Source organism: Equus przewalskii, chromosome 2, assembly GCF_037783145.1.
Source record: "Equus przewalskii isolate Varuska chromosome 2, EquPr2, whole genome shotgun sequence".
NCBI lineage: Eukaryota > Metazoa > Chordata > Mammalia > Perissodactyla > Equidae > Equus > Equus przewalskii.
Window position 1 is genome coordinate 52982710 of NC_091832.1, and position 24825 is coordinate 53007534.

At 40.2% G+C, this 24825-nt stretch overlaps 1 long non-coding RNA gene across 1 annotated transcript; it reads left to right on the top strand.

Annotated features, from left to right (window-relative positions):
• LOC139082028 (uncharacterized) lies at nucleotides 1-23712 on the top strand. Its single transcript, XR_011537682.1, has 3 exons — nucleotides 1-409; nucleotides 4437-4634; nucleotides 23375-23712. It is a non-coding gene; the product is annotated as an uncharacterized lncRNA (long non-coding RNA).
• The last annotated feature ends 1113 nt before the right edge of the window (nucleotides 23713-24825 follow it).

Sequence of the window (24825 nt, forward strand, 5' to 3'; positions counted from 1 at the left end):
ACCTGCACAGAAAGGTTGCACACTGTCTGTGCGTTCTGTGTCTGGCAACTACGGCGTTCAACCACCCTGAACTGGCAGAAGAGGAAAGAAGAACTAACAAATCCCCCTCGTTGAGAATTCATTCCAGCAGAATCACCAGGCCCCGGCACCCGGCGATGCCTTCCAGGTTCCCGCCCACGCGCAGCCCGCGGCTGCCAGCGCGGTATCTGCACAGCCTGGACTCTGTCAACTTTGATAAGAGCCGGGGTGTAATATGCGCAGCCGCAGTTCTCCGGCTCTGATTTCCCCTTGTGGCTTCTTCGTTCCTGTTGATAATTAAAGGAAGCTTTTCTTGCCATGCTGAAGGCTATATAAAATAAGTTAATAAGTAATAAAGCAGGTGGCGTGGAGCCAGGACTTGCTGCTTCTGGTATGTTCCCATCCCTGTGGTATGGTTAGGGAGGGAGAAGCTTGGCTCCTAGACTCAGCCTTTTGAATTGGATAGCTGGGAGAGTGAAAACTCAGCTTGGCACTCTGCTGAAAATGTAAGATGCGTAGAGAACATTCTGTGAGAGTGCTTGTGGGCCTTGACCTTTGAATGAGACTGGTCTCTCTTCCTATCTTCCCACCTAGTCTTCTCTTCTTTCAAACCCTCCATTTCTTCATACTCTTTGTCATTGTTGTCACTGCAGGGCTCACTCCTATTTTATTAAGTTTAAAATAAATGCAGTGGGGACTTGATCTCCGACTAGTATGTGTACTCAACCATCAAGTTCTTTCCTGCCTTTTCAAGGACGTATGTGGACCTACACTAAAGATGAGTACCTTGAAGAGTGCTATTTTGGTGTTCCTGTGTGTTTGTTCACTTAGCTCTCTTGAAATGGCTGTGGGGCATCTTCCTGTTCCTGGAGGCCTTGGATAAACTCTCTGTAATGAGGTGTAGGCTCCAGCACAGCCAAGAAGACTTACAGTGAAGTGTTTGTGCCTGGAGGAGCAGAGGTGGTGCTGAACCTGTTTTGATTGGTCACAGATGCTTTCCTTGCATTCAGTTTGCCTTTGGCACAAATAAAGAGAATAGCTGAGGCCATTATTTGGGTTAAAAAATATCCCTGTACTCAACTTCCCTGTCAAATAAGGGGTGATTTTGGTCGTGAATGAGCCAGGATGTCTGTTGCAATGAACGAGTGCAATCGATGCTCAAGACATGTATTTGCTTTTATCAGCTGTCCACATTGTTCTCTAGCCTTGAAAAGGCACAACACTCTAAAGGACTGGAAGGGCAGTTCCGGGAGCATCTCCCAGCAAAGCCTCTAAAGCAGCCCCTTTGAGCCTTCACAGCCCCCAGATCCACTGGCTTTTAAGAAGAGCACTAGCAAAATTACTTCTTGCACCCCTAACTGCTACCTCTGATTCTAAGGTCTATTCTGGAATTATCTATAGCTCATCTCTTGTTTCTGTCCTTGACATAAAGCTTCTGGTTCATACATTTCTCTCCATCCAGTCCTTGGTACTGACTTCATAGTTAACATTCAAAATCCTGCCAATAATTCTTTTTCCTTCCTGAATGCTGATATATCATTTCATATTTGCCTTGCATATACTGTCTCAGAGTTATTCTTGGTTGATTCAGAATTTCCCCTTGGTTTTCTACCCTAAGGTGGCTCCTGATTCCAGCTTTTCTTAAGGTTATTCACTGTAAAACTTGACTGCAGGGTAGGTGATGAAACAGTTACCACCACACATCTATTTGCTGACTCATCCTGGAATCCCAGAGATATAATTATGATAACTTCCATTGGAATTAATCAACCACATTCTATGACCAGAGGTGCCACAATGCACAACCACAGCAGACACAATTCACATGGAATGCCAGGTGAATGGTGCTTCCTAGACTTGTGCTATGTGAAGACTTGGATGAAAGCTTTGTCCTTGTAAACCAACTTGTTCTTCAGCCCCATGCAAATGCAAAATGCATTTGCAAAATAAAATGCAAAACTGTATTTTAGAAGAGTCTGGAAACTGGCATATTTAGTTACTGCAAGAATTTTTAAGATTAGACTCACTGTAGTTAACTGATATATTATTGTCTTCCATGTCTATACTCTAGGTAGAGGTAAAAGAGCCACATTCAGGCTGGTCATGCACCATATTATAAAAACAGATGTGCTCACATTACTTTCTTCCACATCATCCTAACACACTTAGGCATCTCTATCCCTAGTTTTCTCCATTGTTCTCAACTTGGAACATTCCCTACTATTCAGAGTCTTTGTTTGTTTTTGGGCTAGTCAGTGTCCTTCCTAACAGACACTGAATTCTGAACGCCTCTTCTTTTTGCCCCAAACACATTTCTAGAAAGGTTTCTCTTGTTGGATTTCTTTGCTAATGGGCTTTGGCAATTTTGCAGAGTAGTTATACTTTCTCATGTAACTTCTGGAATTCTTTGTTGGAAGTTTGGGAGAGAGGAGCTGTTTTATTATCAAGAGGACCAGGGGTTGGACTAAGCTATAAACATGTTCTTCTTGTGCAGATGCATGAATATAACTTTGATGACTACTTTTTCTCTCTCTATTTGTTTACTGTTATCATGAGAGGATTGGACTATATAGCTCCAGCAATATCACTGATCAGTGACCGTGTCACATATGGTGATTTAGTACTTTTTGAGTGTCTAATATATGCAAAATTCCATGTTAGAACTATAGTAGCAAATAAGAGAGATCCACATCTCTTATGTCAAGGGAGATAAATATTTCACAATTAGTTACAAAATATTTCATTATGGTTCCCTTAAAGTACCTTGGGAGGGAAGAATAGTTGGCTGTAAGAGCTGATAAAAGGGGAACGAACTTGTCTTGGGGGCAAGGAGAGACTTCTTTGAGCTGGAGTTGAGATTTGAATATAGAGTAAGAATTAATTAGGCAAAGAGATGATGGTGATGAAGGAATTGGGCAGTAGAGGTGAGCTAGCATTAAATGCTCTGAGTAGAGCCTAAGGCATGTGAGGATCTTGAGGCTGGAAGAAAAATGCCATATTCAAGGCACTGAAAGACTAAGGTGGCAGATATACAGAGAGCTTGGGGAAGCATGGTGTAGGGTTCGGCAGAGGTCAGATCATGTTTGACTTTCTATATCATGTTAAGGATATTATCACAAGTCAGGATCCCCAAGAAACAGACTCTGAGGTGCAGATTAGCATGTAGGAAGTTTATTGGTGAGTAGTCTAGGGATCAAAATCTATAGGTAAGTGAAGAAACTAGGACTGGACAGAGAGATAAGTCGGACTATAATGCAGTCTCAAGAAACATATCAGTCCATTGTATATGGAGCTTAGAGGACCCTCCAGAGTTGTCACAGGTTTAGGTGAGAGGGCTGGGTCTTTACACTTTCTCAAAGACCAGTTGACCACCGGTTAAATGAGAACTGCCCTGGGGAAGAGTGTGTGGTCTTGGTTGAGATGGCTTTCTTTATCTGAGGGTAAGTCCTGGAGAGGGATTCAGCTGAAAGTTATCATCTGCTACACACCCAGCAGCTGGGGGAATGTATGCCTTGGACCTGAGTGCACATCATGGCAGCCACCACAGATATTTTTCTAAATCTGGTGAAAAACAATGTAAGGTTTTCTGCCTGGAATTAGTATCATATTTGTGTGAAAAGATTATATTCGCTATTGCATGGAGGATGGATTGGAAGGGTGGCAAGATGGGCTCCAGAGGGACTAGTTATGAGGCTATAGTGGAAACTCAGGCAGCAGATAACAATAGATTGGACAGGATGGTGGAAGAGGAGATGGAGGGGTACAAGTATTTGAGAGGCAATAGATCAGATATGGAAAAGGTGATCTGACAACAGATTGGTTGGGGGAAATTGAATGATAGAGAGATTCAAGGATAATCACAGAGTTCCTGGCTTGTAGTACTAGGCTGAGGGTGAGGCCATCACTGAGATTCTTCTATAGAAAAGGAGAGTAAATCTTGAATTCAGTTTAGGGTAAGTTAAACTGAGGTGCTTGTGAAACATTCAAACAGAGGAGGTAGTTGGATATAATTCTAGAGCTCAGAAAAGATGCCTGGGCTGTAGATGTGAATTTTAGAAATGTCATGGTATTTGAGACCTTGGGTTTAGATAAAAGATTGCCTAGAAAAGAGTATGGAGTAGAAAGTGAACCTAAAAATGCCCATGGACTAGCTGCCACGTTTCAAGATCAAGTGGACCAAGAGCTCCTAACTAAAACAGAAGAGGAGGAACCAGAAGGGTAGGAGGTAAGCTAGGATTGTGGAAAATCCTGGAAACGAGAAGGGGTCTCATTGAAGAGTGTGTCAAAGTGGCTTCTGTAGTAGGTAGGATGATAGCCATATTTTAGACACTTTTTATATTGTTATAAAATGCTATATTGTAAAAATGATGTAAATGTGTGTAAAAATATGCTTACTGTGTTTTTACGTTCCTTTTTAGGAAGGAGCTACTTTATCCAAGGTTTTGAATCTGTGGTCGTACATTACGTTCCTAATTAAAGAAATACTTTATCCTGATTCAAAGAAGGGAAGCTTTCTTTTCTGTTGTATCATATAGAGAAATGACTGGCGAAGACCTACCGAGCAACTACTCTGTTCCAGCGCTCGGCTACGGGCTGTTGCATATACAGAGGCCAAGGTAAGGTCTTTGCTCTCCAGAAGCTTAAAACCTAATTAAAGGAATAAGACCTGCCACTTCCTCAGATATGCCTTATTACCAAAATAAATGGTGCTATGGAGCAGTAGATGAGAGCAAAAATTGTGAGATGGGGAGATCAGGAAAGGCTTGGGCGCAGACGTTGAAGTGTTTGCTTGGTTCTGAAGGTTGGGTAGGGTCTGGATGGTGAAAAGATACTTCAGGTGAGGGTGGGATTTATGACAAGGTGGAGAGGGTGAAATATGCAAGACGCATTTAGGAGATTTTAATAATTGAGAAATATATAAACGTGGTGGTGCTTAAATACTGTTTGAAATAGCTGCTATATTCTAAATTCTTATCCAGTTTAAAGGCCTTTAAATATCTTGATAGTCAGTTTGCAACATCTTTTGAGATTCTAAAATTTTCTGATGAAATATTTTTTATTTGCTTTTCTTTTGACTTTTAATTGGTGTGTGCTTTACTTTGTGGTTTTAAATTTCAGATTGACCAACTTAGACATCAAACCTGGAGAGGTTTTCCCTGAAATACAGTCCAGTGACCTCACACATTGTGCTTCATTCTTTTATCCCAACGCCACCCAAAGAGAGCATAGCATGTATTTTCACCAATGAATTATAGACAACACGTTTGGTGATACTTTGGAATCAGAACGATCAGTTCTTTGAAGCATCCAAAAGCTGTGCTTATGCTCTTTCCACATTTATCTAGAATTGATAGACTGTAAAAAAGGGAAAATATGATCAGCACGTATATGTTGAACTAGTCAGCAGGCACAGCTCCACAGCATTATTTTTATGATAATTGAACTTATGTATTAAGTGGCAGATTGCTCTCTGGCTCTTTCCCAAACATATAATACTGAGTATATTTCACAGGTTTGTAATCTTCAAACCTAAACTGCTAAAAGCTTATCTCTTCATGCCTGCTATGATTGTGGTCAGTTCCAAAACTGAACAGCTCCAGGGGGCGCCACTGAAGTCCTGCTTTATGTGAATCCCACCTTCTACCTCCCTTACTGGTGCAGTGCGCAGCCCATGCCGTTTATACCAACGCCTCTTGCAGGTGGTGTAGCAGCTAAGAGGTGACGCCTGGTCTGTGGGCTTGTGACAGAAACAGTTATCTTCCCCAAAGCCACAGGACGAAGCCACAGTCCTGATAGCTAGCTCTGTATAGCATGGGCACAAGCCAATCTGCCTTCTCCAACGCTTGATTGATAGGTTAATTGGATAAAGAATATTCTAGGCTGAAATTTATTTTCCCAATGAATTTTAAAGGCAAAATTTTAATGAACTTTCTTCCAACATGCAGTATTGCTATTTAAAAGGCTAATATATTTTGATTCTTGATTCTTTGTTTATGATAAGTTTTAACTGTCTGGATAGTTTTAGGATCTTCTCTTTGTCCCTGATGCTATCAAATTTTCTAGATTTTGAGTTATTCTCTCTCTTGGGTTACACCTTTGTCTTGGTGGACAGCATTGCTCAGTAGCTTGGGAGGTAAATCATCCAACACATTCCATGTCTGAAAATATCTTTATTTTGGTTTCTAGTTTGTATTTTGGCTAGGTATAGAATTCTAGGTAAAGATTATTTGCCCTCAGAATTTTGAAGGAATTGGTTCATCGCCTCATAATTTTGACAGTTGCTGTTGAGAAGGCCATTGCCATTCTGATTTCTGTCCCTTCAAGTGATTTGTATTTTCTTTAGGAAATTTTTTTTTTCATCCTGAGAGTCTGGATTTTCATAATTATATGCCAAGGTGTGACTATTTTAAAAGATATTTACATGTTGGACCCGTGGTAGGCACTTTCACTCCAGAAACTCATGATCTGTATTTTTGTGAAAACTTTTGCATTAAAAATATGTTAATTAATTCTTCTTTATGGGAACCAAAATCTTTGGATTTTGAACATATTAGTCTGATTCTCAAAATTTCATAGTTCTTTAGTTTTCTCAGTCTTTTTGTCTTTTCTTTAAATATTTTATCAACTCTTCCAGCTTTCTTATATTGAGTGTTTTATTTGTGCTCTCATACTTTTAATTTCCAAGAATTTTTCTTGTTCTTGGAATGTTCCTTTTAAAAAATAGCATCATGTTCTGGTTCATGGATTCAGTATCTTTTCTGATCTCTCAGAAGACATTAATGATAATTAATTGTTTTTCTTCTCTTTCCTTTAGGACCTTTTTATTTGTGTGTTTTGGTTGCTGTTCATCATGTTTCAGGTTCTCCTCAAATATCTGATGATCTTTGGCGGTATTTAATCTTTGAGAGTGAAATTCAGAAAAGGTAACCTCTGTGCAAGGCTGGATCAGGCTGTTTCATTGGGCTGGTCAGTTTACCTGGAAAGGGGCCTTTAGTCTGGCTGGGGCCTTATAAGCATGGCTATCTTTATTCTAGGAGTCAAATAGAGGATGGAACTGTGAGTCTCGCTGGCGTGTGAACTTTCCTGTCATCCGTTTGCAGGACTCTGGTCCTCAGCTGTGCCTGGCATTCCTTTAAACCAACATCCAGTCTTCTCCTGGTGGAGGGAAAGGAGCGGAGAAGGATATATTTCTATTTTCTTTGTCTTTGTAGGTTTTATGCCTTTTAAAAAACTCTTTACCTTGCTTTTGGTAGATATTTGAGAGACATTCACAGTTGACTTTTTTCTTTAACCTCCTGTATTTAACCTGTGGCCAGTGGTGTCTTCTTTGGAGCCCAGGGCCTCCGGGCCCCCTCAGACACTCTCCGGAGCCGTGAAGTAAATCTCGGACCTCCATATCACCGTGGCCACAGTGAATTCTACCAGAAGGTGATGGTCCCGAAGCTATCTCCACTATCTTGCAGAGTCTGCCTTCAGGCCTGGTGGTTTCTCACTCTTCCTGCAATCTCCAGTGCCCCTCCTCAGGGTCACCCAAACAGCACCCTCCCCTCTCCAGGGTTCTGTTTGGATTCCACAGCAAACAAAATCTGTGGTCTATGGGCCTAGGTCTATAGACCTTCCTGGTACCCTGGAAGATTCTGCCTACCACAAATGAAACTTCTGAGTCCAGCCAGTCCCTAACTTGCTTCTAATCTCTGTCACCATGTCACCTACAAATGCAGCCTCTCCAGTCTCCTGTCTTCCCACTTCCTCCTCTTCTCAGCCCTGTGCTTCCTCCTACGTCACCCTTCTCACTGCTGTCCCTGCTAACCATCTTTGTTAGAAACATCGTGGCAGCATCAAGAAGGCTTTCTTTAGTCTCTTTACAGAATTCTTTCTAATACCTTTCCATAACTTCACTTCACTTGACTGCATTTTTTAACTTTTGAGCCCCTCTTGCAATATTTTGTAATCCTTTTGACAATTTTTTGAGTTTATAACTTATTAAATTATTTTTGAATGGTATGTTATAAAGAAGTACTTTCAAGTAAAATGTTTTGCTTATGTCAGTGTACTATTAAAATTCATATTATAAATTTCATTAAAATGCAGCTTTTGTATTGGATTCTTAAACCAAGAAAGAGAAAAACTGAAATTTGTATGTATAGTAAAGACTATTCATTATTACATATACATATTTAAATGTTTTATCATATGTACATATTAACTTTTTCTGCTTAAAAAATGAGGCATCCTCTTTATTTTACTGTACATCAAAACACATATATTTTAGCAACTAAATTGAAATTTAATCATCTATTACATCATCAAGAAAGCACTTTCTGGTCTGATGTTCAGCATTATTTCACTTCCCATTTTAACTGAAACCTAGCTCTTCTTCTAAGGATGTCATCTTCTTGTAGCTCTCTTGAGTAGAGACAGTTGTTCCCTCATCTCACAGGGCATGAATATGCCGTCAATTTCTCCTTTCCTTTTGCCGATCTTACTACTGTTATTGTCTGAATTTCAGGCACTCTCCCTTGTTTGTTGAGGGTATTGTCATCTGGTTCACAGTTCTCTTTCGTCTTCAGCAGGGCTGTATGCTATGATGGATGAGTGCTGTCTTCAGGTGGTGGAGGGGAGCATTGTGTACCATATGTTTGACAATACCAGCCTGGACCAGCTCTGCCTCACCTCTGAAATCATCAACTCCAGTAGCCATTCTCTATGACTTCAGTCCTTTCTCTTGCCCCCAGTGCTCTGGGCTTGGATGCCACTATGATCTCCAGTCTCTCATTTCCTTCCTTTCTCTCAGTCCACAGGCCTTCTTCATAGCTTGACTTCTTCCCCATCTAGTCTAGACTTCCATTGCTTTATTTAACTATTATTTTTTTCTCACCATTTTCAACACTTTACTAGTGATAACAAAAGATAACATTTATTAAGCATGTTCTAGGATTAGGTATGTTACTAACCACTTTACATAGATAATCATATTTCATTAAAAAGAAAGCTCTATGGTTAGATACTACTATTATCTCCAAGCTACAGGGGAAGAAACTGACTGAAAAGATAAGATACCTTGCCTCTGGTTATGTAGCTGGAAAGAGTTGCACTGAGTTTCTGTGTAGCTCTAGAACCGCTACTCTTTTAAATCATTGTGCTAACACCTCAGTAGTTTCATCTTACCTGCCTCACAGTTGCCCCTTGGATCATTTTTGTCATCCCTTTTTCCACTCTTACATCAGGACTTCTGAGAACTGTTGGAGAAAAATCACAGCCCCTCCGTGGATTTGTGCCATGACAGAATCATGGTCTCCAAAATCACCGGGGCATTTCTTTGAATCCGTGCATCAGGTCAGAAAACTCTTTCCCTTCTTGCAGTGGCTATTCCAAATTTTCAGTATAACCTTCAGGTCCTTTACCTTCCTCCCATCTTGTTCGCTCTTAGCAAACAACTTTGACTCCTACCTCACTAAGAAAATCCTGACTATCAGGCATAAACTGCCTGAATTTCCTGCCTACACGCTGACAAATAGACTTATATCTGCAACACTTTAGTCTCTTTTCCTTCAGCCCAGAAAGACGATGCTTCTGTTTCAGATGAATTCTTCTGTCTGGACTCTACCTCACACTCTTCCATCTAGTCCAAGATAAGGATCATATCACACATTTCTTGCTTTTTCTTCTGTACTTTCTGTTTCTCCATCTCCACTGGCTCCTTCTCCTCACTCTGGTCCATAGCCTCCATTAGCAGGCTTGAGATATTCATTAATCATGGTCTTAGCAGGAAGCAGACAAGTCAATTTGAAAAGGGTTTAATAAAGAGAGTAATTGCAAAGCTATGAGCAGGCTGCAGGGAAACTGTAAGCACAGTGGACATGCAAGGCTGAGGGACAAAGGAACTGAGCACTTACTGGAACCCAGAAAAAGAGTCATGTGGCTAGGGTCAACTTAAGAGGAGTTGGTCAAGTGTCAGAACTAGTCCCAGTTGACTCTGTAGGAAGATTTCAGAGAAATAAATACCGCAACCTTATTCTTCTCCCTCCGGTTTCCTGCCAGAGCCTCCCATTGACCAAACACAACCAGAAGCTAGAGGACAAAAGATTCCTTATTATAATTATAACCCACGGAAATCAGCCTCTTAGAACACAGAGCAGGGTGGAGAAGGATAGAAAGTGGATCTAGAGGGGCAAAGAGAAGATAGAAATGTTGCATGGAATCGTTTTTTTCCTGGAACATCTTCACCCTAATTTTCATTGGAATGCTAATTTTAAAGAAGAAATGTCCTTTTAAAAATTTTAATTGTCACTATTTTATTTCTAGATGGTAGAATAAATTTCAAAAAATATATCATTGAGGAAAAGTTCTGAGTTCTACAGTTCTCTGTTCCATCATTCTAAGTGTCCATTTCTATGTGTCTTGAATGTAGTAGGTGCCAATAAATGACTGATTGAATTTGTTTTAGCTGCGCTACACATCATTCTCTATTTGCTTGTGTTTCTGTTGCCTGGTAACTTTCAAAGGCTTTGTTCTATAAAAAGGAAAGGTAAGAGAAAAAGCACAAACAAAAATACTCAGGTTTTTTCCCCCCAAGTATCACAAAGTAAAAAGCAAAACAGAACAAAACATGGAGCGGTGTGACACACTGTGGAGAAAGACTAATTTTAAGGTAAGGAAGAAGGCTTCCCCATCAGGCCTGGCTTTGGTTAAGCCCTGGTGCATCATGGCCAAACTGTATGTGGCCAGGGCAGGCCGAAGGGAAGCCCCCATTTCAGGACTGACTGGCCCCGCACCTGCACAAACACCCTTTAAGAAAGGGTGCAGTTACATCTGGCAGCCGGCCCCCTATTGCTCTTTCATCAGGGCTTTCTCTTGCTTTTCTCCATTTATCCAACATGTATCTTGGCTAGTGTATTCCTGAAGCAGAGGAATCTGTGGCTTTCCTGGGAGCATGATGTTGAAGAGCGCGGGTGTGGGCTTCCTGGAGTTGACAGAGTGTCCCGGCTTGCTCGGAAACACTGAAGACCCGAATATCCCTTGGGTCTGTCTGAAGGTTCGCACAGCTTTCTTATGTTTGGGGCAGGGTGCATCACCACCAATTATTTTGTCATCATTATGTCCTGAAATGGTAAACTTTTGCCATGTGGGCATATAAACAAAATATGGGGATACACTGGTGGGTGTAGCCTGAGGAGAGGGTGATATGCAAATCTTGGCTTTATCTTGAAATCAGGAGAGCCTTAAGAAAACTCCACTATCTTCTGAGGAAATTTAAATCATTTGTGCTTACTTTTCAGGCTCCATTTTCCCTTCCAATTTTCTATTTTTCTTTATAATTCCACTTAAAAACGTCTCCTGCCATCAGGCATGAAATAGGACAGGTCCACATCTGGTTACCATCGTTTGATGCCTAGACATCTATTCCAGTCTGTAGGCTAAGTGGGTTTCAAATGGCCAAACAATCTTACAGAAGCTTTTCACTGTTACAAGAAATTATATTGGTTGTATGCCACCAGGTGAACAGCAGAGCTGGAACCAGATTAAATGCACAACGATTGGAAAATTGAATAAGGCAGGAATGTTCTCCTCATAGGCTGTCTCATTTCCATATAATTAAAAACTTGACATTGCATATACATTGGAATTAAAGTAAGACCATTTTCAAGTAAAGCTTTTAGTCCTTATCATTATTTTATGACCATCTTCACTATGTTCATTCTCTCCACAAATATTTACTGAGGACATTTTAAGTGCCAGGTCTTGTTTTAGATTCTGAGATGACCACGGGGAACACCAGGCAACACCTGAATTCATGGAGCGTCCATTCGAGTGAGGCAGAGATGCGTGTGGTAGACTACCTGGCGGAGATAAGGTCTATTAGGAAAAGTAAAGCAGTGTGAGGGGAGACGGGGCTGCGTTGAAGCTCCTGTAGTCAAGGCCTTTCTGAGGAGGAAACTTTTAGTGAAAATCTGGATGCTGTGAGGGAGTGAGCCAAGAGACTACTAAGGAAAGAATATTGCACAAATTAAACTCTACAATCTATATGTGTATGCATGCTTATGGCTACCCATTTGAAGCAAGTGATAAACAAGTGCCTATCTAGATGATATACATTATATCTATCGTGATGGTTAATTGTGTGCGTCAACTTGACTGTTCACGAGGGTGCCTAGATTAAATATTATTTCTGGGTATGTCTGTGAGGATGTCTCTGGATGAGATTAGCATTTCAATGGGTGGACTCAGTAAAGCAGATTGCCCTCCCCAATGTGGATGGGTGGGCCTCATCCAATCCATTAAAAGCCTGAATAGAACAAAAGGCAGAGAGGGAGGAATTCACTCCTTTTTTTCTGCTCACTGCGTGAGCTGGGACAGCTCATCTCATCTCCAGCCCTCGGACTGGGATTCACACCATTGACTCTCCTGGTTCTTAGGCGTTTGGATTCAGGCTGAATTATACCACCAGCTTTCCTGGGTCTCCAGCTTGCAGATGGCAGATCCTGGGACTTAGCTTCCGTGATTGAACGAATAATTCGGCGTGATTAATCTGCTTTATATGTACATAAAAATCCACACATAAAATGCACATATATAAATGCATATATAAATATTTTGTTTCTCTGGAGAACCCTGACTAATACTTTATCTTTCTTTCTCTCTATGTATCTCCAGATCTATCTATCAATTATCTGTTTCTATCTATGTTTCTATCTATGCCTCTATAATCTATCTATCCATCCGTCTATCATCTATCTATCATCTACGTATCTCTATATCTTATCTATCATCCATCATTTACATATCTCTATATCTATTCTATCTATCAATCTATCTATCTATCTATCTATCATCTATCTATCAAAAGTATGTTGCTATACTTTTTTGAGTTTCTGCTTGTTTGAGTGCCTGGTGACCTGGATGGACATTCAGCCCAGATGATGGTGCAAGGATATTCATATCATTTATTGGATCACGCAGCAGAGACTCAGGAATGATCTGAAGCAGCAACCAGGGACTAAGAAGCTTCAACGATGGAGTAAGAGAATGTTACTCTTTGTGCCTGCGCTGGAGTGGTTGGAATGGCTACAGTGGTCAAGTTCCATGCATCAGTTGTACTAACAGCTTTCTGAGAAGCATAGTATTCTTTACACAGTAACATTAGACTTGCTAGTCCGGCGTTCGAGCTCTCCAATGGGTCTTGCCCTTGTGTGGTTGGCAATCTGTGTTGGTTCTGAGAGATGCACTCAGCAACAAAGGTGGGGAGGTGAGGGCAAATCTGGAGGTGTCAGTAGACAAGTTTGACTGGAATAGAGGTTTTGAAGAGAAGAAGAGTGAGAGAAAGTATTAGGAATGCAGGTTAAATTGTAGAGGGCCTTAAACATTGTACTTTAAGCAAGACTTTATAGATGAATAAGCCTTAGTTACCTCATCTCTAAAATGGGGATAATAATGCATGTCTCATAGTGTGAGAATGAGGTGACATAATACATATAAAATGTTTAGCATTAAATTGGACTCATATTAAGTGCTTAATAAAGAGTAACTGCTACTATGATAATGAAAGTGGTGTTTAAGGGTGATTAATGTGGTAATAGTGTGTAGGATTAATTGGAGAAGGGAAGTAGTGGAATAGGGAGCCCAGTTACAAGGTTGTTTTAACAGTCTAGGCATAAATATAGTGCTGAGGAGGCTGGGAGAGGAGGGACTCATGAGAAATCACATGAAGGAAGAATTAAGATGCCTTGGAGCCTGCCTGGGAACACGCCATAAAGAATTGGAGAACTTAAATATAACTGGGATTTGGGCCTGGGTGATGGGGAGAGTGATGGGCAGTTCAAAGTATGGAACTGGTATTGACTAGAATTGTTAAATGACAATTCATGTAGAAGGAGTGGGCTGTGAGAGAGCCCATGGCTAGATCAGGGGTCACACTGAAGGAAGGAGGATGGGGAGAGTCAAATAAAAGTTGAACGCTGAAAATAGACAAGCCCTGAGGAGAACTGCCCAGTAATAAGGCCTGATGGTCCAGGAGAGACTAGTATCAAGGACAAGCTGCCTAGTCAGCTGTGTTAACTGAAGTAGAGTCCAGGAATTAAACAGATTCCTTTCTCCTTCTATTCCTTCCTTCCCTTCCTCTCTCAGTTAAAGAGTGGGCTAGGTCTTGTGTCTGGTACTGGGGGTATAAAGTTAAATAAGTGAGATTCTTGCTCTTAAAAGTTCACTATCCAAAGTGAGTTAGAAAGAAGTCTGAGTATAAATGTAGAAAGTAGGTTCAATAAATGAGGTCTGGTTATATTGAATTAAGACAGAAAGAATTTAACCAAAAAAGTAGGGATCTTTTCTTGTCTTCCTGGAGATCCAGGAAGTATTAGATAAGGAGATTTAGGAGTTTTTATTATTATTATTTTTTAATCTATAGGTGATATGAGTGTATTTTAATCTGTAAGTGATATGAGTATATTTTAATCTATAGGTGATATGAGTGGATTTTTATCTGTAGGTGATATGAGTGGATTTTCATCTGTAGATGATATGAGTGGATTTTGCTCCAGATCAGCCCCGTCAAGTGACAAGTATGTGGGCTCTGATGGTAGAAGGTTGATTTTGATTTTCACTTCAAGAATATTGAGTTTGAAATGATCCCTCTCTTGATATATATGGCAAGATTTCATACCTTACTTCTCTTTCTGAATTCAATAGCCCCAACTTTATCCTTCTCTGATGATGCACCATTAGGTCCATCATTCTCTGAGTATGATCCCTGTTGCTGCAGCAGCAACCCGACCTGGGCATTGGTTAGGAATGCTTATTCTCAGGTCCCATCCCAGACCTACTGAAATAGAAGTTCTGGAGCTGGGGCCCAGCCATCTGCATTTTCAGGAGTCATCCGAGTGATTCTGAGGGCAGCTACAGTTTAAGAACCGCTGCTTAGGTTCCTAGCATGGAGCCTTGCATTTAGCAGGTAATCAATAACAGCTGTTGAATCAAATTAGTAATATCTGATACTTTTTTCCACAGCTACCCAGAGGTGGTAACAGACTCTCAGGATGAAATACTCTGTAAGGTTCTCTTAGAAAGTGGACGAAGCACAGATTTTTTGTCCTTTTCTTGCCTGGCCTGATTTTCCTTCCTCAACTCAGCAGTTGTCATATTGAACTTAGTATTCTGTGTGAGACCCAGCTTTGAGTTTGGGGATAGCTACACTCTCTGCTTATTATGCTACAGTGAAGAAGACAACGGAAGAGAATCGTGGGCGGCCATCTTTTCCCGTCCTTCCATCTCTAGGTTTTCTACGGAGTCAGAGACAGGAGCACCCCTGTGTGGTGGAGCCTCACCCCCAGGCCACATGACAGTATCGATCCTGTTGATTTATGCGATCTTTTGGAACTTCCCCTCTCTCAGCTTCCTCCCTGACCTCTGCTCTCTACTTTTTGCAAGCATTTTTTTCTATTTTCATTTCCTGTCCCAACTCTCTGTTCTCTCTGTTTTGTTGATTTCAACCACTTCCGTGGCTCCATCTAGTATTTCTAAGGGAATTTCTCCTAAATGTATCTCTCAAAAACAGGTCTTCATCAGAACACTAAATCTCTACTTCTAACTGTCCTCTGGAATCTCCATATGGGCAGCTTACTGGTACCTTAAACTTAACCTGCCTGAACAAAATTCCTCAATTTCTTCCATCATTCAACATTTTTTTCCAACTTCTCCATTCCTGTTCAGAGTGCCTTTTTCTTCCTAGTCACACTTCAAATACTAGACTCCTTCTTAATGCGCAGGATCAAGGTGAAGGCAGGATTAAGGCAGCGGCGGCTGGGAGCATCTTCTGGTGGTTCCCTCCCAGTGTGCCCTGTGTTTGCTCGCTCCCTGCTTTCTGGATTAGCCCTTCACTATCTCTCCCCTCAGCTACTGCAGTAGCCTTCTAACTACTTTTTTCTCTGTGAGAGACGAAGAAACTGTGAGGAATTGCCCTTAGCTTTTCTTTCTCATTTTAAATTCCCAAATCATTATTAAATATGTGGGGAAAATCATCTTGCTCTGCAGTTGTGTAATAAAGCTCTTTGTGGCAGCTTGTTCAGCGTGGGCTTGAGAGCATAAACAAATGGAGGTCATTTTGCCTTCTGGGGGGTTATTTGTAATATCCAAGATTTTTCAGTTCCTGCTCATTTCCCTTGCTTCTTGCTTCAGAAGTTCCTCACAGCTAAACCCATTGATGGCTTCCACAAAACATAAATCCCAGAAAAGCATGCATAATTTATTCATAGGAGAGACCCTTAGATCTTCAATCAAAACATAGGTAATAATGGATTAGACACATTCTAACACATGCTATTACCTGGCTTTGCACACCATGTGGAAACAGCAAATTAGATTTCTGAAAGGAGAGAGGACTGCTGATAATGCCAGGATTTGCTGACATTAAGAATGACCTTTCAGAATGAGCAAGGGAAAGAAAGAAAAGGAATCACTATATTTTTAAAGTATTTTACATTCATTTTTCAGTTAATCCTGACAACAACTCTTATTTAACAGATGAGGAAGGAGACTCAGAAATGTTTAGTAACTCACTCAAGTTATATTTCTGCAAGAATTAGAGATTCTAACTTGAGTGTGTTGGACCCCCCAAAGCCAATTTTCTCTATATTACACCAGCATTTTCCAAAATGATTCCATGGAATATGAGTTCGTTGGAATGATGACAGGTGTTCTGTTTAAATTGTTGATCAAATTACAGAACAGTGTCAATACTTCCCCTTTATAGTTGACTTCTCCCTACTCCAGCCTCTGACAAACATTAATCTCCTCTCCCTTCCTATAGTTTTGGCTTTTCCAGCTGTCATATAAGTGGAATCGTATGGTATGTTGCCTTTTGACTTATCCCTTCTTTCACCTGGCAAGATGCATTTGAGATTCATCACGTTGCGTGTATCAACGCTTTGTTCCTTTTTATTGCTAAATAGTATTTCATTGTATGGATATACTTAGAAGACATCTAGGTGGTTTCTAGTTTTTCTAGTTTCTAGTGAATAAAGCTGCTGTGAATAATGCATACAGGTTTTTGGGGTAAATCTAAATTTTAAATTCTTTTGGGTGGGATTGCTAGAAAGCGGAGGAGTCTGAAAGTAAATGCAAATCTCTGTACATCGTCAGCTCCCAGTGGTTCTCTGTTTTCTTGCTGGCCCACAATTGACCTTAACCTTGACAACTTGGTCTGAATTTTTCTTAAATAAGTCTGGCTGCATCTGCCCTGTACAGAGGGCTACAGTTCTGTCTCTCTTTGCAAATGCCTTTCAGGTGCCCGTCTTTCCTTAGATTTCTGGCTAATTGGTTGCCCTAAAACCTCAGCTGTCTGATGGGATCATGAAAATTGGTGAATTTGCCATTTGTTTGGCTTTTTTTGTTGCTGACATTGTTCAAGGTTGAAAGCAATACTCTTTGCAGCTTTTCATATCTCAAGCTGAAACAAATCCCAAGCTGGAATTCTATTTATTCACTTTTTTAAAAAACCCTAATATAAGTAATGGTTTTGAATAGATCCAAGTGATTCCAAAAACTGGTGCAGTTTACTTCTAATATTGTTGATAGGTGGGTTTATGTGTATGTGGGAAATTTCTTCAAAAGCAATTTTCTCATCTGTAAACATGGAGAGTCAATCTCCATGGACTCCAAGTTCTCATGTATATCTAATATCATCTGCACGTATGTCCTATAAAGAGAGGCTTGACACTCTTTGGCTGATTCCATCCCAAAGTACGTTTCCTTAGATCTAATGAATGTTAGTCTTAAATTAGTCTCGTGTGTGTGTGTGTACACATGTGCGTGTGTGTGTGTGTGAGAGAGAGAAAGAAAATGAATGGTTGATATGTAGAAATTAGCATTTTCCTGTCTGCTCCAAGCCATGAAAAGGAGATACTTTTGGGTGCTCATTCATTCAGCTGTACCTTCCTCACTCCCTCATCTTTGCTGTCATCATCTACTCACTTCCTGATCACTATAGCATGTCCACTGGGGCCTTGGAGTGGGCAGTCTTGCAATAAATCCCAAAGTTTGCCATCATCTAAATTATCCAATACCCTAGTCTCTGAGAATTACTGGAGCTAAATCACCAAAATGGTGCCTGCACGAATACGTGCTTTCAAACGTGACCTCAGGGCTCAGACCTCCCCTAAAAACCCTTTTATGTTCCCCTAGCCTGTTAAACTCAGAGGATACTCCAAAATGTTAACCCCCTCTTTAAAATATTTAGACCGCTGTCCAACCACTCATTCCGCTGACGACCTCACTGCCTGTTGAGCGGAGAGAGAAAGCCACGCAGCAGGATTTGTGACTATTTTCCAGTGCTCCTCAGTGTCTTTTTGTACATTTGTCCCAACCTCCTCTTTTGTTTTACTTGAAGACGTTTCTGTTCCAATCTAAGGTTGATCCTTCTCTCAAAACCCAGCAATTTCCATCTAAAATTTCAAATCAACTGTCAGTTTTGACAAAAAAAAAAGCAGCTTGTTGAGATTTGGGCTGGGAATTATTAAATCTATAGAGATATTCACATTAATTATTAAATTAATAATTATTGACATATCTGGTAATATTTCCTGTTTGAAGGTTATTTTCTCTGATACTAATATAGTGACTCCAGCTTTCTTTTGATTAGTATTTGCTCCCCTTTTCTTTTAGTCTATCTGTATTTTATATTTAAAGTGAAATTCTTCCAGACAATGTATACTTGGGTTTTGCTTTTTCATCCTGCCTGAAAATCAGTATACTTAAAATGCAGTGTTTAGAACATTTATATTAATGCAATTATTGGTGGGATTTGGTTTATATTGATCATCTTACTATTTGTTTCATCTTTTTTTGTCCCATTTTCCTTTTTCCCTCCCTTCATTTGGAATAACTCAGTATTTCATATGATTTCATTTTATCTCCACTATTGACTATTTCGTGATACTTCTTGTTTTATTTTATTTTATTTTTTTCTTAAAGATTGGCACCTGAACTAGCAACTGTTGCCAATCATCTTCTTTCTTTTCCCCCTGCTTTTTCTCCCCAAATCCCCCCAGTTTATAGTTGTGTATATGTTTTTTTAGTTGTGGGTCCTTCTAGTTGTGGCATGTGGGACTCAGCCTCAACACGGCCTGATGAGTGATGCCATGTGCACACCCAGGATCCGAACCAGTGAAACTGTGGGCTGCCAAAGCAGGGTGCGCAAACTTAACCACTCGGCCACAGGGCTGGCCCCTTATTTTATTTTGTGAGTGACTGTTGTAAGGTTTACAATATGAATCTTTAACTTATCACAATCTACCATTTCATGTGTAATATAAGACCCTTACAATATATATTTTCATTTCTTCCATTCTGTCCTTTGACTTGTACAAAGTTTAAGTGAAGATTTGGTTTAGAGTCATTTCCACTTCACCAGTTGGAAAGGCATACTGTGATGGACACCAGGGTACTAAGCCAAAGACCCAATCCCCGAGGCGTTTAGTTGAGAATATAACATGTATTTAAATGGGGAGTATTGTAATAGGGCAAAGAAATATATGTGGTAAAAGTCTAATGGCCAGAACAGATACCAACAGATACCCAGATAACATAAACTGAGGAGAGATGAGCGTGGATCGAGGAGGCCAAGAAAGACTCCATCAAGAAGATGGAACTCAAAGGAAGATTTACCAAAAGAAAGATTTTATTAATTGAACAAGAGTGAATGAGATGGTGACTCTGCAATTTGGTAGAAGTAGTCAGGTGAAAATGAGCTTGAGTAGAATGAGGAATTCAAGCTGTAAACAAAAGAATATAAATTTGAAGAGGTTGGCATATAATTTTCTAAAATTAAGCACAGTATTTTTTTGCAGAACACTATTTCATTATTTTACAAACTGTGTTTCTGTAACTTTGTCCCTTTTTTTTTTTTTTTTTTTTTTAAAGATTTTATTTTTTCCTTTTTCTCCCCAAAGCCCCCCGGTACATAGTTGTGTATTCTTCGTTGTGGGTTCCTCTAGTTGTGGCATGTGGGACGCTGCCTCAGCGTGGTCTGACGAGCAGTGCCATGTCCGCGCCCAGGATTCGAACCGACGAAACACTGAGCCGCCTGCAGCGGAGCGCGCAAACTTAACCACTCGGCCACGGGGCCAGCCCCTGTAACTTTGTCCCTTTATGCTATTCCGTCCCACTATTTTAGGCAACAGGGACTTGTTATATCGCTTTCCAAAAGCAGCTCTCCTTTCATAAACTTTGTGTCTAATAACTGTTTGTTAAATGAATTACCGAAGTGAGGAAAGCAGAGCTGGGAGGCAGAGAATTTAATAAGTGGTGGAGAAAGTAATAATGAGTCTAGTAACGAATATCACTTTTAGTCTTGAGAAATATTTGCTTGGGAAGGAAAAACTCACATTTCTTAGTTTCGTTCTCTCTTCCACCAGTCCCTCTGCTGTGCTGCAGCTTAGTTAGATTTAGCTCTTTTTTAAATATATCTCTAATTCATCTCTCATGTCATAACCTGTACTGCTTCTTACGCCTTAATTAATATTTCAATGATCCACTCAGTGACCTCACTTCAAAGTTGTTGCCTGAACCCAGATGTGGGGGTGGCCTATCACCTCTTTGATGGAGTCATCTGAGTGGTTGTGCAGGTATTCCACTCGTCCTTTGCTATTTCTCAAGGCACTTCTCAAGGGGGACTTTTTCTCAAAAGGATAATTCTCACGGATGCATGCACACTATTCTTCAGTCAATAGTGTATTGATTCCATATAGTCAACGATACGTGAACAAATTTCTGTATGATTGCTAACATGGCACTATGACGCTTACTCCCACTGTCACCACCTCTAGCAGTACACAGCCACTGTCACAAACCAGTGCTGTCACCAACACGACTTCCATTTCCCTTACTGCTATCACTATTGGCTATTCTGCTCAGCACTGTGGAAGGCATTGTCTCTACATCATTTCCAATCATCCAAGAGTCCTGCATTGTTGTCCTCATGCTACGTGAACACACCGATTCCACAAAAATTAGGAACTTATCCAAAGTTAGTGATCAACAAGGCCAGGAATTAAGCCTATATTTGTCTGAGTCAAAGCTAAAGATCTTTCAACCATCCCAAACAGCCTATCAAGCAACCTCTGTTAGTTTAACAATTAATTTCCAATGCCTCCTTTGGATGCCCACAGTGCCTGTGCCTATCAACTTATTGTTGGTATGTTCACAAATGTTTTCTGATTGTCTTAACGATTTTCTTTTCTTTCTTATTCTTTTCCTTCCTTTCTTTTTCACTCCAAGTTAAATGTGCAATCCATGATCTGGAGCCTCTGTAGCATTTGGTCATCAATCCAGTGAACATTGCTTTTATTTTAAAAATGCTGTTTAAGTGCTGTTTAGCACTATTTTCAATGTGAGGGCATCTCATAATAATGAAAATTTGGCACTTAAGTAGCTTAATGTTCTTAAAAGTGGTGGCATATGGCAAATCTAGTTTGAGTAATTAGGGGGAAGGAGATATGATGGAGCATGATGGTAAAGGTTGCTAATTTATTTTAAACATGTTCACATGGAAACATTTCCACACAAATAAATTGCCAATAGCATCTTGTGGGGGATCATAATTGGCCACCCCAAAATGTGTCTCTTTGACTTGATTATTTTTTAAAAAATTTTTTTGGTGAGGAAGATTGGCCCTGAGCTAACATCTGTTGCCAGTCTTCCTCTTTTTGCTTGAGGAAGATTGTCGCTGAGCTAGCATCTGTGCCATTTTCCTTGATTTTGTATGTGGGATGCCACCACAGCATGGCTTGATGAGTGGTGTGTAGGTCCACGCCTGGGATCTGAACCGGCAAACCCCAGGCTGCCGAAGTGGAGTGCACAAACTTAACCACTGCACCACTGGGCCAGCCCCTGGCTTGATTCTTTTAAAAAACAAAAGACTCTAAAAGAAACTTTGACCTTCCCCCTAAGTGCCTAAAAGATTTGAGATAGAAGGCCTGATCCAGGAAGGAGCTAATACCATAAGGTAACTACAGTATAATATAAACTGGGTGTCATGGACAAGGAGGAACCTAACAAGGGCTTTTCAATCAAAGTCCTCTCCATCTCTCATTGTCTTTACAAGGCATGATCAATATTTGTTTATTAAATGTTTGCTTTTCCATCTCCATGTGAATTGCTTTTCTCCTCTTTGAAGTCTCAAACCCCCCCCCCCCCAACATCCTCCTTTGTCTTTAGCTGAACATGGTATTTAACATGGTGGCTTCAGCCATTTTGGTGAATTACTCAGATTTCTTGGGCTTCTCCCATGTATAGATGTTATGCAACTTTCTTTGATTTTCTCCCGTTAGTCTGTCTCATGTCAGTTTAAGTCTTAGAGTAGCCAGAAGGACCTAGAGGGTAGAGGAATAGTCCCCCCTCCCCTGCTCTGCTCTCAGGTTTGCCATATCTGTGTTTCTTATGAAACATAAAAAGTTCTGCCGCTGTTGGCTTTAATTATTTCATGCTCTGCCACCTTAGCCCCTACTCCAAACTCCAAATCATATTCATTTTCTGTGATTCCTAACCTCTAGGATTTCTATCTTGTCTTGCTATGCTTCAAATTTTTAGTCCTGCCCTCATCAAACGAGCAGACACTATTCGTTGGTCTTATTCTTCTTATTGCTGGCAGGGTTGCAAGCTTAGCTCTATCTCAGCAAAGAGGGAATGGACCTTGATTAGCTTTAATCAGTCATATGTAATTTCATTGCCCTCAACGGCTAATGATTGAAGCATTGACGTTTAATGTAATTTTGGCTAGTGAGACAGGAAGGGAGGTCTGTTGAAGGACTTTGGGCAAGCGTTTTCTCACTGGTAACTATTCACACTGGAGTAACTATTTCTCTTTTCTTCTATCCCTTGATATTTTTGTGACTCCTGTTATGCAGGGAACTGCAGCAGCCATCTTGTGATGAGGAGGAACAAATATAAAGTTGGAAGAAAACAGGTCTAGGATGCGATGCTGGAAGATGGGATGAAACTGGGTCCCTAGTAATGTTTTTGAACAACTGCATTAATAAATTCCAAAGCTGAAATTTAATACTTATGTAAGATAGTAATAATACCAGGTTGAAAATTTCTTGGCATTAATAAGCTAACAAAATTCAGGAAGCGGTCAGTTTTTCTTTTTCCTCTTTTTCACAGCAGTACTTGTCAGAGATTGGGAAACCAGTAGATAAGTGAGGAAGAGGCCCATCAAGTGGGAAGAGGTGGAGAGATTACTTTATAGTTACATATTAGGATATGAATATCAGCAATCATTTTTTTGTTCTTACTATACTGAATTTCCAATGCATGCGTTACTATTAAATGTGATCTAATTATCCTGCTTTTATTATTCTCTTGAGTATAGACATCTCTAGAGGGGAAATGTGGCGGTCAAGTTTTCTGCTGACCTCAAGGTCTTCCGTGAAGTGCTTTAGACTGCCAGCCACACCAACTCAGCTGTATCTGCTTTGTCAAAGGAGGTCGTTGGAAGAGCCACAGTTGTAGAGCTGGTTTTATGATTCTTTGAGACAGAATCCCACATTCAAGCTTAAGTTGTTTTGGAGAGAATAAACAAGAATGGCATATATAAGGCTTATTGACTCTCAGAATTTTAACAAATAAACTGACTTGCCAAATCATGAAATCCTGTAAGTGACTAATGTTAAATAATAATAATAACTAAATAAATAATTGAAACCATTAGCAGATGTGCTTTATTCCTTCTGCATGGAACATTCTGGCCAATCTTCTCATTTTCCTCTAGTATTGTCTTTAAGATCTAACTTTTCTGAGAACCTTGGGTCTGTATCTTCTTTGGATGTAGATATATCTCTTTGAACCATACGTATTTTGTTTCTCATTCTGTCAAATGCTAGAATTTGTTGACAGATTGGAAATAATCTGATAAAAATACAAGATCATCTCAATGGAAGTCAGAAGACCTGGGTTCTGCACTCAGGGCCATCATTGACTAACGGCTTAAGTGTGGATATGTTCGGTAAATTTGCTTTATCCATTTTCCAAATGACATAATCCAAAGCCAAATTGAACTGATTTGGGATAAGCACAGCATTCTCTGGTAGTAGTAACTCACTGAGAGTTCACTATAAACTCAAACTTGTCTTGCTTGTTGTATTATGCAAGCTCAGTATTATTTTCTTACTGTAGATTGTGAAGGTCCCTGACCTTCGAGCTAATAATACACAGGCATAGCTGGTCAAGATATGGTCTGGATCCCTGGGGCCAAGTAAATCTCTTTGTCCCAAGTGGACACATGGCATTATACTTGTTTTCCCTCAACTTTCACCAGCTGTGTTTACTGGCCTTGTTGCATATCAATTTGTTATGGATATCCATGCCAGAAACTGTTGAGATGGGTGAAAGATACTGAACAAATGCACACATCTCATTAATGGATCTGCTAATGTTAGTGAGCTGTAGAGCTGATTACATGCTGTGTGTCATTTCTAGGCTAAATGCTGACTTTGAAGATGGCATCAGACCCAGGCTACTCCTCTGCTTTTCCATAGTTGATTTATAACCTATTGTCAAGTGATAATTTGGTGAGAGGAAATTATGTTTTCTAGAGAAATAAGCCTGCATTGCCACACTTGAGAAATTTTTATGTCACACCTGTGTTCTGGATACCTCACATAAAAATCAAACCTGCATGTGCTGGACTTCTATTATTTATTGACAAGGCCTGCACTGACAGCTCACAAATAAGGGTTTTCGTGTCAAATTCATGCTGGCACAATACCATGGCATGTATATTTTAAAGGATAATATAAACCTGCTTACTTATCAAGAAAGAGA